Here is a 14,352-nt window from a genome sequence, read left to right on the forward strand (position 1 = left end):
GAAAAAAAACACATATGAATCAAGAAACAGGGTTTTGCCTGTATATTTGTTTTAAATGAAAAAGTCATCTCAAAATCTGATTACTGGCTTGATTACATCATTATTGTAACAATGCTTCATGGCAGTGAAATCTTATATGGTTTATTCCCCTTAAATGGTGCAACATTTGTCAGTCAAATGCATTTTTGGGTTGAGCAGCAGAGTTGAGCATGTGGATTGGTGGATATTCTCCACCAGTGATAAGTCTGAAGAAACACGACATACTGGCAATTGAACCCTATTTATATGAAAGAACCAAACACAGCCACAACAGCCTTGCACCTCTTCTTCACTACCTTGGTCACAAACTGCTGTAGAATCCCATTCTTCAACAAGCATTCACTGCAAGTCAGCCAGTGTAGTTGTGCTGGTCACTCTGATATGAACAGCACGCCCAGGCTGATCCCACAAGTGTTCAAAAAGTCAAGTCTGCAGGCAGGCCATGCCATCCTCTCCACTCGCAAATACACATCGCTAAACATAATGTTCCTCTGCATATTCAGGTTAGAGTGCACATGTTGCTGACACCAGCGCAAACAGGTCTGGCCGTGAATCATGACAAGCCTTATGAGGCCGGACACTGGCTATGAGCAGATCCAAGTAATGCTGCAACTTGCCAGCTTGAAGTTGCCCTATAGCACAGACCCTATTCAGATCAGTGAAACATGGCATACTTGGAGCAGACACCAGCTGAGCAAGTATCCTGCTACATAAGCTTTATTGGCATTAAGCATTGTTACAAGAAAGACATAATTGGCCAAACACAAATGTCCTTTGTGCTAAGTTTAGTTCATGTTTCTTTGAGTAGTAGTTGTAAGTATACTGTATACTGATTACTGAAAATACAGATTTAAACATTTCTCATATTTGAGAGTGCAAAAGAAACAGCAGAGATAAATACTAGAAACAGTTAAGTGCAAAGATAGCATGCAAGCTTTCTGTTTATTTGAGTTTTTCCCACATTTCAGCACAAATACATAGATAACTTCAATAACAATAACGTTAACTGCTCTCCTTTAGTGTAACATTTTATAGACTTTACAGAAGCAGCAGCAGAATTCTCATTTATCTCTGCCCATAAATATGTTATTGTGTAACAGTCCTCAGAGGATTTGTAATTAACAGACTTTTTATTGCCAGAATAACTGGTCAGTTTCCAGATAAAAGAGAATGCCTGTAAATGTGACATCTAATCTCATATTGTGCAAAAACAGGGCAAAAAGTTTAGTAGTTATTGTAAGAAATACTAAATAACAAAATGTAATAAATTTTGTTTAAATTAGTTCGTCTCTTTACATAATAAGAACTTTTAATTTTGATACTCAGCATTTTACTTTTGTAAACTTAATTTTCTTAAATAAAACTTTGTGAGCAATTTAGGTTATCTAAACAAATCTATTTGCATTATTAGACTTGCATTGCATATAAAAATATGCATATGTTTCATGACTTTGTCAAGGGAAGAAAAGCCAAATAACACTAGCATGAAGAGAATTTTGTTAAAATATGTAAAAGAAGCAGTAATACTTGGCAGAGAACTTCTGTCTTTGGAGAACATTTGAAAAGGAGTCATAACAAACAGGGCAGATTAGGTCAGTGGTGACAAACATACAGCCCGTGAGCCACATCTGGTCTGTGAGATAATTTCAGTTATTAATAGCCATCAGCCCTGCTGAGACTTTATTTTGACTTTATTTTGAACACCATTCGGCCAATCAGATGCAGTGGTAGACTGGGCTCATTATGTGAGAGAAGGAAGGGGGGCAGATGTTCAGCAATGACAGCAAGTACAGTGGCTCAGTCCAGGAAATAAAACCCCAAATATTTCATCTGTGATGTTTGCAAAGTTAATTTAAAAACGGTCATTTTTATTGTGCTTGGCCAACAGTATACATAAAATAATGTCTCGTGTTAACCCGGTGATATTCTCATGCATGAGGTGACTTCAAAAACAGCAAAAAAAAAAAAAAAATAGCCAGGATAAGTGAACTGTCACCATGAACATTGATGATGTTCCTCTGACATTAAAAATAGATACTGGACCATATGTGACTGTAAGAAGTGAAGAAACCTTTAATACACTTCCTAAAGTCTATAATGTTTAAAGGGCAAAATAGCAGTTTACTCAGCAGATGAGTGGAAAACATCAGTACTGTTTTGGTACAAGTAGACTATGAAAAACTGAACCAGTTAAAATAATTCTTAAACAAGATGCACAGCCATATGCAGTTCACGCAGTCAGACGAGTACCTAAACCTTTCATGCCTCTTGTGAAAAAGTAACTGTTGAGGCTTGAAAGTGAAGGGATAATAGAAAAGATGATGGTTCCAGTGTGTTCCAGGTTCCAGGTGTTCTACCTGTGGATATGTTTGAGTCAATCATGGAAGCTTCACCGTCTTTTGAAACTACATGAAAGAATTTTTAAAAACTTTTTTTTGTATGTCACTTGACCTAAAGGTTCACCTAACACAGATTCTCTTTAATCCTTTCAGGGAGAAATGCTCGTATGGGTCATTTCAGGAGGCTGGAATAGTTTCAAATGGGATGAAAAAAAACCCATGACACATTTGATTGAAAGACTTGTTACAAGTTGAGTGTATTTTGAACAAAACACTGTTCAATTTTACAGTTATTACATTTACAGTTATTTTGTAGTGACAAGTGACTCTTTTAACTCCAGCATTAGGTGTTAGCTGTAAACATCTATAAACACAACACTGACATTTAATTTTGGGCTAACATCTTAACAAACAGTGGTTTACACGTAGGCCTGGAAAAATATTACCAGTCAATCTTCCTTTTGCTCTTTTTTTGCTCTCTGTCATTTCTGAAGGAAGTATATGTCTGATAATGTGCCAACCAATGTGCAACAAAAACAGCAGCACTGTAATGATGTAACGATGTGGACGGACTGTCTTGCCACAGTCTTTGAGTTTACTTGAGTTAACATATAATAATGCTACACAGGTGGCAAAAAATCCATGTGTGGAACAGGGAAATGCATTATCCACAGCCCACGAGAGTCCCATCTGTCCATTCATTCATCCATCACAGCCTAAAGTAACAGTTGGATGATTTTTACTGTGAGCTGTGGTCACAATTATGTAAAGAAGTCAAGGTACAGAAACATCAGTGGATTTACAAAGTAAGTATGTAATCCAACTTTGGATCATTTCCCTATTAGATCGTGGATGATAAGTAAACAAAATTGACCTGATGTTCACACAATGAAGAGTCAGAGCTGTGACAAATCTGTAGACATTCATCAGACACATAACAGGTTCAGTCCCAAGTGTTCTTAAATCTTTTCCGTTAGACAGGAACATTCCCAAGTTTCCCCATAATTGTTTCATTTTACTGAGCAGACTGAAAGTCATGTGAACGCTCTGTTATTCACATCCTGTTATTGTATATCTATATATTGTATATAAGACATCAAAGAAGTCTAAAAAAAAAAAAAAGGTTAATAAAAAACAAACAAACAATATGATGATCAAAGAGTCAGCAGTGATGAGCAGCATCTTTTACAAATGGAAAATATGTCACATACATTCATATACATTCATATTCCCCTCGCACTGATAAACAATCATACAAAGAAAAAATACATTTTTAAACAACCGTGAAGTCTTTACTGACTGGTGCAGTGTATGTCACTGTCCTCTCTCTTACTCTGCGTCTGTAAGTTCTATACAGGAAATACAAAATGAACACAACTACAGCAGAGGCAAAAACACAAAGTACAATGGTGGTCACGCGTGTTGACTCCTCCCGCTGCCTGCTGCGTTCTGTTCCTGGACCTGATTCACGCATGGAAGTGGAATACAGTTATTCTAACTGATTCACTGAATAAAATTTGTTACAATATGTAATAATGTACAATGGTTAAGTCGTTGTCTTTCAGCTTACCGTTATCTGGTGGTGTTGTTGGTTGGAAAACGTCCGTTTTTGGATCTGGATAGTAAATTGCAGTTATTTTAACAGTGGCAATGAAAACAATTTATTCTGGATATCTGAACTAAACATACACTCACCAATGATTAGCTGTACTCTGATAGGAAGTGATTTCACCATTCCACAGATTGACACGATTTCAGCTGTGACATTTGCCTCTTCTTGGACATTTGAGATGGTCAGTGACAGGTAGGTAAGGGCATCCCATGCACAAGTGTATTTTGTGGCATCAGTTTCACATAGTTTGTTGCCATTTGTGTTATGCCAGTCATACTTTTGACCAGTACACACTTTCCCTCCAAAAGTCGAAGTTATGGAACAATTTAGAGTCACATTTTCTCCAGCTGTAGCACTGACAGTGTTGTTGCAATTAAGTGACACAGCTGAAAGAAAGGAAATATTTGATGTTCAATTTCTTCTTCCTTTAGAGCGGTCATGTCTATTAGTAACATATCTGGTACAAGCAGTATAGAAATACCTTCATCTGATGAAACACTTCTTTGTAGAGCACAGAACAAACTCAAACATGTCAACATGTACAACATCCTGGAAGCTTCACCTCACCCCAAACGGCTGGAAAGAACAAAGTGATTACTGCAGGTTCACATAAAGTCATGCTGTTTTAGAAAACACAAGAAACATGTTCTCTTTGACACATTAAACATAAAGTAAAATGTGCTTATCCCTAAAAAAATCATTTAAATTTCTATCATTTGAGAATGCAAGAAAAACAGCAGCGACAGTAACATATGATTATAATAGTTCTATTAAGACATAAACGGACATATCAGCAGTGTTACACGCATTGTATCTTCTGTCACATGTGGAGTCACGCTTCCTACTTTAGTTTGCTGTGAAAACCAAACAATTGTGAGATTGACAAGTTTGAACAGCTCCACAACAGCTGCCAAGAATGTTGGTTCAAACAGGAGCTTCTGTAGGTCATGTGCCATCATCAAGTCGCGTGGCACTGCTGAGACCAGATTCATAGCTTTGCAGAATTAAAACAGAAAACTTTACGGGTGTTAACGGACAAAATGGACTGTTTGGAATAATCCCACCTCTTTTTTTTAGTGTCACATTTTATGTGCTTCTGAGCATATGTGTTCGGTACATTCTTCTGTATTCTGTAAGACTCCCCAGATTAGGATGACTTAATATTGTTAAACAGTCTCTTGGATGACAGTGAAAAGCACCCAAGAAGCATTTTTGGTGGTTTCCCCAATAAAAGCAGATTCATATTCCGACACTTTATGCTTCTGCATTCATGGAGTGCTGCAGTTATTCTAGTACTTCCTTATTAACATTCTTTTTTCTCCTTTTTGCCTGGAAACTCGTGTTACCTGTTAGCTTCCAGCTACAAGTGGCATAGATTGCTTATAAATTACAGCTTGTCAGATGCAGAAAGAAAAACAGAGGAAAGCATTTAGTAGTAAGGTGTAGAAACTGTAAATCACAAAATATAATAATTTTTGTTTAAACTAATAAAATGAATTAATTGTTGTATTCACTTTTTTTTTATATAGATAGATATAGTAATAAAAATTTAGATACCCCAAATGAGCCTTTTTACATAATAAGCACTTTTTATTTTTGTTGGTCAAAATTTTGCTTTTGTAAATTTCTTTAAGCATTAAGTAAAGAAGTAACTTTTACTATGTGAGCAATTTGTTGAAGGTTTTCTAAGCAACATTATTTACATTTAAATGACTTGATTACCCTGATAAAAAGATGCATATGATTTATAACCTTTTTTGAAAGAAAACGAGACTGTTAACAATTACCAGCATGTAGAATTAGTTAAAATACATAAAAAAAGGATTAATACTTACTTGGTAGAGAACGTCTCTCTTTGGACAACATTTGTGAATGAGTCGTAAAAAATCAGGGCAGATTAGATTATCCAGTCGAGGTGACACATGATACCAGGGGGAGTTTCTTGCAGGTGAAATGAAACTGCCTGCAGAGATTACAAGACTTATTGGCAAAGAAGAATGGAAAACAAGAAGCAAACACATTCCTTAAAACAGGGTCTAAGGTGACACTTTTCATTTATGAGAGAACAAATGAACTGAATCTAAATGCTTTTTTTCTTCGTCAGTGAATAACACTGGCTTGAAATGATTTTTTAGATTTTACTAAAAGTTTGGTTGGTAAGTTAAAAAACAGACTGAATTCAAAAACTAGTTGTGAGGCCTTTCAGGTAAGAATAAAAGAAATAAGCAAAGGTTAAAGACAATGCTTTATAATGAGAATGCTGTTATTAGTTTCATTCTTTTATTTTCATATATTATATTTTTTAATCAGCATATAATACAAATTAGTATTGAACATAAGTTGTAGTCTTGTTTTTATTGCTAATGCCAGTTTAATCAATCCATCCACGTATCCTCTTCAGGGTCGCAGGGGGTGCATGTCTTTGGACGGTGGGAGGAAGCCGGAACTCAGGACCTTCTTGCTTCGCAACAACAGTGCTACCCACTGTGCCACCATTCACTTTAATTTATTAGTTAATTTAAAGGTAAAAGAGGGAACTCATACAGACTTAGCTGTCACACATTTTTGCTTTGAATTTTTTTCATACCTTCACGTGTACACTACCAGTCAAAAGTTTGGACACACCTTTCCTTTAATGGTTTATCTTTACTTTCATGACTATTTACATTGTAGACTCTCACTGAAGCCATCAAAACTATGAATGAACACATATGGAATTATGTAGTAAATAAAAAAGTGTGAAATACCTCAAAACATGTTTCATGCTTTAGATTCTTCAAAATGTCCACCCTTTGCTTTAATCACTGCTTTGCACACTCTTGGCATTCTGTCGATGAGCTTCATGAGGTCGTCAGCTGAAATAGGTTTCCAACATTCCTGAAGAAGTTCCCAGAGATGCACTTGTTGGCCTTTTGCCTTCACTCTGCGGTCCATCTCAAACCGAACCTCGATTGGGTTTAGGTCAGGCAATTGTGGAGGCCAGGCCATCTGGCGCAGCACTCCATCACTCTCCTTCTTGGTCAGATAGCCTTTACACAGCCTGGAGGTGTGTTTGGGGTCATTGTTGAAAAATAAATGATGGTAGAACTAAACTGGATGGGAAGGCATGTTGTTGCTGGGTCAGTGTGCCTTCAGAATAAATCTCCAACAGTGTCACCACCAAAGCACCCCCACACTATACCACCTCCTCCTCCATGCTTCACGGTGGGAACCATGCAAGTAGAGACCATCCGTTCACCTTTTCTGTGTTGCAGACCGACACGGCGACTGGAAACGAAGATCTCAAATTTGGACAAAAACACAGATTTTCACAGGTCTAATGTTCATCCCTTGTGTTTCTTTGCCCAAACAAAGCTGTTCTGCTTGTTGCTTTTCCTTAGCAATGGTTTCTTATCAGTGGTTTTAGACCATAAAGATCTGATTCGCACAGTTTCTTCTGATCAGTTGATGTAAATAAGTGTCTGCTCCTGGAACTCTGTGTGGCATTTATCTGGGCCCTAATCTTTATCACAGCGCTTAATGGTTTTTCACCACTGCACTTGAGGACACATTCAAAGTTTTAGCAATTTTCCGGACTCACTGAGCTTCAGTTCTTAAACTAATGATTCAATTCTATTTATCCAGAAACAAATAACAGCAACAGTCACCTCAAGGTGATTTATGTTGCAAGGCAGAGACCCTACAATAATACATACAGAGGAAAACCCAACAATCACATGACCCCCTTTGAGCAAGCAGTCAGACTGTTGTTTCTCTTTACTTAGCTGATTGGTTCTCGCCATAATATGAATTCTAATCGCTGTCAAATAGTGTACCAACCTGACTTCTGCACAACACATCTGATGGTCTCACAATGAACCTTGAGAAGGCACACATGTGAAGTGAAAACCATTTCATTTGACTACATCACGAACCTCACTGAAAGAAGGCCAAGGGTTTGCAGCGCCGTCGACAAAGCAAAGGGTGGCTGCTTTCAGGAATCTAAAATATAAGATATATTCAGAGTTATTTATCAGTATTTTTGCTTTGCTGCATAATTCCATATATCCCGCTCTCTATATTTGATGTCTTCAGTATGTATCTACAATGTAGAAAGTAGTAAAAATAAAGAAGAACCATTAAATGAGAAAGTTTGACTGGTAGTGTATTCATTTTTGACCGTTTATCCTCTCAATAAAGCGTGAAGCTGACATAGAGTTAAAGACAACCATACACCCCCACAAACATGCCCATAACCAGTTTAGAATCACAAGTTAAACTGCCAAACATGCCTTTGGAGGATACCAGAGTGCTGGGAGGAAATGCCACACAGGCACAGGGAGAACAAAGAAACGTAATAAACAACAGCTCTGACCTGTTCACAAACTCTGCAGAAAAAGTGCCAGCACTAAACAATGCACCGCCATTCACTGCATTTGTAAAACAGAAACCACTTTGAACAGATTATACAAAACTCAAATGTATCCTTTTATTATTCACAAAGGCTTTTATTTAACATTACCATTTTCTTGCAGGATGACTCAACCCTACATGATAAATCTACATGACTGATGTAAAAAAAATAAATAATCCAAAACAAACAAGCCAGCAGCTGAAGCTAATGTGTGCGGAACCACACAACTGCAGAGTCTTTTGACTCTAAGCTACTTTTCTGGGTAAAGGTGATAAAAAACTCCAGGAAGTCATCAACCTTGCTGCCGGCTTGTCATTTAAATCCTCACAGAGCTCCCTGCAGCAGGTTTTACATTCCTTTGGCACCTATTTCACTTTACAAGTGAAATAGGTGCCAAAGCAGGTGTTGCATAAGAAATCTCACGGAGAGAACAGAAACGTTTACTCATGACTGTAGCGCTGATGCTGAGCCAAACTATTTCGATTCAGTTCACTTTTACTGACAGAGTGCCAATCTCATCAACAATCTAATGTGTGATCTAAATCTGTGCTGAACGCCCTCTGAAGGAACTTAATCTTATTCGTTTGCCAGTTTAAAGACAGGAAATCGTCCACAAAATCACAAACAAGTAAATATCAGCAGCACTAATGTTGTTGAGTTGTAGTGGAAGCCAGATGCTAAAAACACCTTTTTGTACCAGGTAAATATACTTATTTTAATTCTGCATTTGAGCATGCTCATGCTAACCAAGACGCACACTCAAGAAATGAAAGAGGAAACTGCATTTCCTCGGGGTGCTTGCGAATGTTAGCTCGTGACATACATTCTAGCCTCGCCTCTAAATATTTATGCGGGCCAAGGAGGTAGCACTGAAGCTAAAAACGCAAAACCCAAAACAAATGGGCGACATAATGGCGGCTACATCAACTTCAGCATCATCAGAGTGTCTACACTGAAATGAGACAGCTCTTGTTTCAGAGAGGTTCAGACTTTTTAGAGCTTCACATGACAAATATATGACAGCGGGGGAGATTCTAAGTTGAAACTTTTATGCATGCAGTGCCTTGTAATTTATGTTAATGAAATATGCTGTTTGCAAATGTAATCAGCCTCATCATCAAACCTCAACTCAACTGAATAAACATTATAAGGCTATCTTGAAAAGCAACCTAATCAGTTGGATGACCTATTGTAGTGTCTAAGAATAATTCAGAGTGAATAATCAGACATTTCAATCTCATCCACCCTTTTCAGGGTGGAGCCTTTAGTTACCATACCCAAGGCAAGGGCTCAAGGTAAAGAACTATTTGTGGCAAAGCAGATCAGATGAGATACACGCACAACATGAGTGCAGTCTCATATTTACACAGAATCACATACAAATCATTGAGCACTTAAAGTAGCATTAATCAGTACAGACACTAGAAACTCAGGCTGCCATTCAATATACCTGTACATGAAGTAAACTGGTAATAGAGTTGCTTTATATTAAAGTTTCTGAATTCATACTGTACAAACCCTTGTTTTATTAAACAATGTTTTTTTTCACCTCGCTTGTTCTTTCTGTTCTTCCACAACCTCTTGTCCTCTCTCTTTCCATCCTCGTCACTTAACTAGAAACTGGTCTCCACACACCTTGTGTGAATCGCACACTTGTTCCTGATGACTTTGCTGCTTTATAAGGAAGGGTTATTCTTTACTGTAGCAGTGAAGCCTGGTATGAACTTTTGTGGTGTTTTGTTTCTTATTATGAGGAGTTGGTAATGGCCAAATGAAGCTTTCTGCAGCACCGGCTCATGTATTGAAAAAGGTTCACTACTGAAGCTTTTCAACACATGCTTCTTTGGTGACATTTGGTGGCCACAAATATGAACAGCAGCTTTAATCCACAAATGAAAAGAAAACTGCTGTATTATGATTGCCCACTGAGAGATGCTGATTTGCCAGCCTATATTTAATATCATGTGACATTCTGTGACATCGGCCTGACTTTGCTTGTGACTTCCTGACGTTTGTAAACAAATAGATAAAAATGACATCATATATAACGACATATCACAAAGTATTATAACAGGTTGGACTATGCTTCTGCTGTTAGGTAACTGCCTCAACGTGATTATGTAATTAATTTGTGCATTTATATATATTATATTCTAACCCTTATGTATAGTGTATTTGTATGTATGTTTTGGACCCGGGGGTACACTTGCTTATTAACTAGTAAAATAAAAACATAAAATAAGGTTATTCTGTTTGTTTTTTTCCTCGCTGACTCTGTCTCTCAATGTCTTGGTTTTCTTTTGACACATGTGCCGTCAGCTCAGCTTCAAATGGAGCCGTGTTTTTAACCAGTTCCTTGGCTGAATGGAAGAATTATCTGTGATCGTACATTGGGCCAGAATCAAATATGTGGTTGTCCAAGCAGACTGAAAATTGACTATTTATCTGACATCTCATAATTTCCTCTTGCTTAAGGAGTGTCTATGATCTTTGTAAAACAGCCAGCAAGATTGCAGCACAGGTTTTCCAGACATAGCTGAGACAGCCCTAGTGACATCATCAGGGCCTGTTTCTAGCTGGCCACATTACAGTAACACAATTAGATTTCTTTGTACACTAGTCAAGGTGCAGTTTGTAGATGCTAGATTGTAATGTGGTGGGGGGACGTAACAGAGAGATTTTCAGGTTTTATTCCACATGTAATCAAATATAAAATACCCTCCAAAAACAAACAAACAAACAAACAAACAAACAAACAAACAAACAAACAAACAAACAAACAAACAAACAAACAAACAAACAAACAAACAAACAAACAAACAGATTATACAATATTTAGAATTTATTGTGGTCACACTATCCCACCATTAACTGGAGACATTGTAGGCTTGTGTACAGTACAGAGGCAGTGTTCACACATCACTGAATGAAAGTAAACAGTAGTTTTGTAACAAAGCTCCTCTCAGGGGCACAGCAGACAATATTCAGCTGCAGCTGTGCTCGTTGTTGTTGTTTGTATAAACCTATCGAGTAATGACAGTAATGTTTTTGGGAAGCAGGTGGATCCACATTCATACATCAAATACATGCCACATAACACCACAATCAGTCTTTAATTCACAGTGCAGAATCTGTGCCACTTACATTTCTGTGTGTCTGTGACTTCTATAGAGAGAAAATGGACACAGCTGTGGGAAAAACACAGAGTACGACGGCCATCGCATGTGACTTCTCCTGCATTCCTCGTCCATTTCCTGTCACCCTTACTGAAGCTGACAAAGTAAAGTACATTTATTAAAGTACAGTTAACATGAGCATGAAATACAATTGAAATACAAAATATTAATTCACAGACATATTTCTTGTAAACGTACAGTACTGTGCAAAAGTTTTAGGTAGGTGTTAAAAAAAAGGTTGTAAACAAAGAATGCTTTCAGAAATATAAATGATTGTTTATTGGCCCCAAATGTATTGTGCAGCAGGACAACGACCCCTAACGATGGTATGGCGCCCGCAGAGGTCTGATTTCAATATCATTGTGTGTGTCTGGCATTATATGAAGAGACAGAAGGATGTGAGGAAGCCTACGTCCACAGAAGATCTGTGGTTAGTTTCCCACGTGTGGGACTAACAGAGGCTCCTCTTATCTTATCTCTTATCTCTTAGCCAGGAAGAATTGATGATGTTTTGAAGGCAAAGGGTGGTCACACCAAATATTGATTTGAATGAGATTTCTCTTTTGTTCATTCACTGCATTTTGTTGATTGACAAAAATCAATTATTAACTTTTCCATTTTTGAAAGCATTCTCTGTTTACAACATTTTTTCTCACCTGCCTAAAGCTTTTGCACAGTACTGTATATTTCTGATGATATTACTGAAACTTACTAACCTGCAGAAGGGAATAGTTGTGCAGGATGGGATTTAGCCATACCACAGCCTGACCTGATTTCAACTGTAACGTTCACCTCTTTCGTGACACTTGGGACGGTCACTGAGACATACTTCAGACGATCCCCTTTACAGATGTGTTTTGTCAAACTCCTGTAACATTGTATGGGCTCATTTTTGTTCTCCACGGTATATATATCAAAAACGCTACAGTTTGAGCCATCTTTCCAATTTATGGTACAATTTAGAGTCACACTTTGTCTAACTTCTGCAGTCTTGCTGCAATTCACTGACACAGCTGAAAGCAAAAAAAGCACCAAATGATATTATTATATTTCTTCTTTCTAATGCATTTACATGAATAGCAATACTTCTATTTTTGATGCACACATTGTATAATTACCTTGATCTGATGATACAGTGCTTTGTAGAGCAAAGAACAGACTCAAGCATATGCACAGGTAGAACATCCTGGAAGCCTCAATGTCTTTAAAAACTGGAAGGAAGCAGAAAAGTGTTGCTGTTTTAGAAACAGGGTTTTGTAGTCTTAATTTATTTTTTATTGTGTAATTTAAGATCATCATAAAATTTGAGAAAACAACCATAGCAGTCATTTATGCAAACAATGAGTGAAAGCAAACTTTTAAAATGCTCTAACAAAAGCTGAATGTTTTTAAGCTTCAGTGTTTGTCAGGTTAGTTTGTTTAAAGCTGTGCAATCAGTGAGCATCTCAAAAGGAACTTGCACACACAATACACTTCACTTTTACTGAGCGCGATCGTTTTATGTGGAATTACAAAAAAAAACCTGCAACAAGTTTCGACAGCTTCCTTAAAGAATAGTAAGAATGCTGATAGCCTGCAAAAAAACAGAAAGTGGAATAACTGATCCATGGAAGACACCTGAAACCAGGTTAGGTATGAAGATACTCCTTGATAGATACTCCATTCTGTAATATTTGATGCCTGATCTTTTGTTGTGATAGACTTTGGCTGTACATTACTAACAACATTGTGTGTCACAGTACATTGATCAGGAGTCTGCTGATCAACAATACTCCGCAGCACACAGTAATCCTTAATAATTTTTCTCTTTAATTTCCCAATAAAGTAGACTTTTGTTCCCATTTCAGGGAATAATATTGTACTTTAAACCTCTGCATTCATCGGACAGCTGCAGCTCCTCAACTAACAATTATTCTGTCCACATTAAGATGGTTGGAATATGATAAGTTTTGTAGCTTTGATCTAAGTTTGCACATCTGTCATCATGGTAAACAGCCAGCTTCCTGCACATGCATCCACATCATTTACAATTTAAAGGCATCATCTATTAAAAGTAATAAAAGCAAATAATAGCAAAACAAATAGTAAACAAACAATAAATAATAAAATGTAATGGATGTGACTTATACAGATCAAAGCAATGCATATTTGACTAAATTAATAAAAAAAATTAAATTAGACAGGTAAGAGTGGTACTTTTACTTTTGATATGCAACATTTTGTTTCCACAAACTCACCTAAAGGCACTTTTCTTAAATATAAAATATTTCTCCCAATATCTGTTTAAAATGATCAAAGCAAATCTGTTTGCATCAGCAGCTCTCTATCACCCAAATAAAACCAAGCATATCATTCATTACGTATTCTAGGGAAAAGAAGCAATTTATACCATCTCTTGCAGACAATTTTGGTAAACTAGGTTCACTGAAAAGTAATACTTACTTAGCAGGGAACTTAACTCCTTGCAGGGTATCTGAGAATGACTCAAAAACCAGGAGAGACAGCATTAATCCAGTTCACAGCTGCCACAGGACACCAGTGGGAGTTACCTGAAGAAGAGAAAGTAAGAAGCAGACAGGTTGCTCAACATGAACTCTACCAATGGGGCACTTCAGGTAAGAATAAACCACCAGCTACCAGTTTTGGGGTCATTAATAAAGAAAAGTAAGAGAATAGAAAAACAATAGAAAAATAGTTATCCACAGTTTATTTTTTTTTAATTTGGATATTGGCTACTAATAACTTATTTTGATCCCAGGCCTTGTAACTGACCATTTTCAAGGGAGTGTTTGT

At 37.1% G+C, this 14,352-nt stretch overlaps 2 long non-coding RNA genes across 2 annotated transcripts; both read right to left on the bottom strand.

The window, feature by feature from the left end:
• Positions 1 to 3,370: 3,370 nt before the first annotated feature.
• Positions 3,371 to 7,729, bottom strand: LOC147322846 (uncharacterized). The gene is made up of 6 exons (XR_015130821.1): positions 6,738 to 7,729; positions 5,826 to 5,953; positions 4,472 to 4,566; positions 4,074 to 4,376; positions 3,949 to 3,993; positions 3,371 to 3,839 (listed from the first exon to the last, which is right to left on the bottom strand). It is a non-coding gene; the product is annotated as an uncharacterized LOC147322846 (long non-coding RNA).
• Positions 7,730 to 7,980: 251 nt separating this feature from the next.
• On the bottom strand, positions 7,981 to 14,075 carry LOC147322847 (uncharacterized). Its single transcript, XR_015130822.1, has 4 exons — positions 14,002 to 14,075; positions 12,678 to 12,770; positions 12,276 to 12,572; positions 7,981 to 11,655 (listed from the first exon to the last, which is right to left on the bottom strand). It is a non-coding gene; the product is annotated as an uncharacterized LOC147322847 (long non-coding RNA).
• Positions 14,076 to 14,352: the final 277 nt, after the last annotated feature.

Source organism: Aulonocara sp. 'chitande type north' Nkhata Bay, linkage group LG8 (assembly GCF_057382095.1).
Source record: "Aulonocara sp. 'chitande type north' Nkhata Bay isolate Kocher_YH1m ecotype deep benthic linkage group LG8, A_spYH_male_GT1.1, whole genome shotgun sequence".
Taxonomy (NCBI): Eukaryota; Metazoa; Chordata; class Actinopteri; order Cichliformes; family Cichlidae; genus Aulonocara; species Aulonocara sp. 'chitande type north' Nkhata Bay.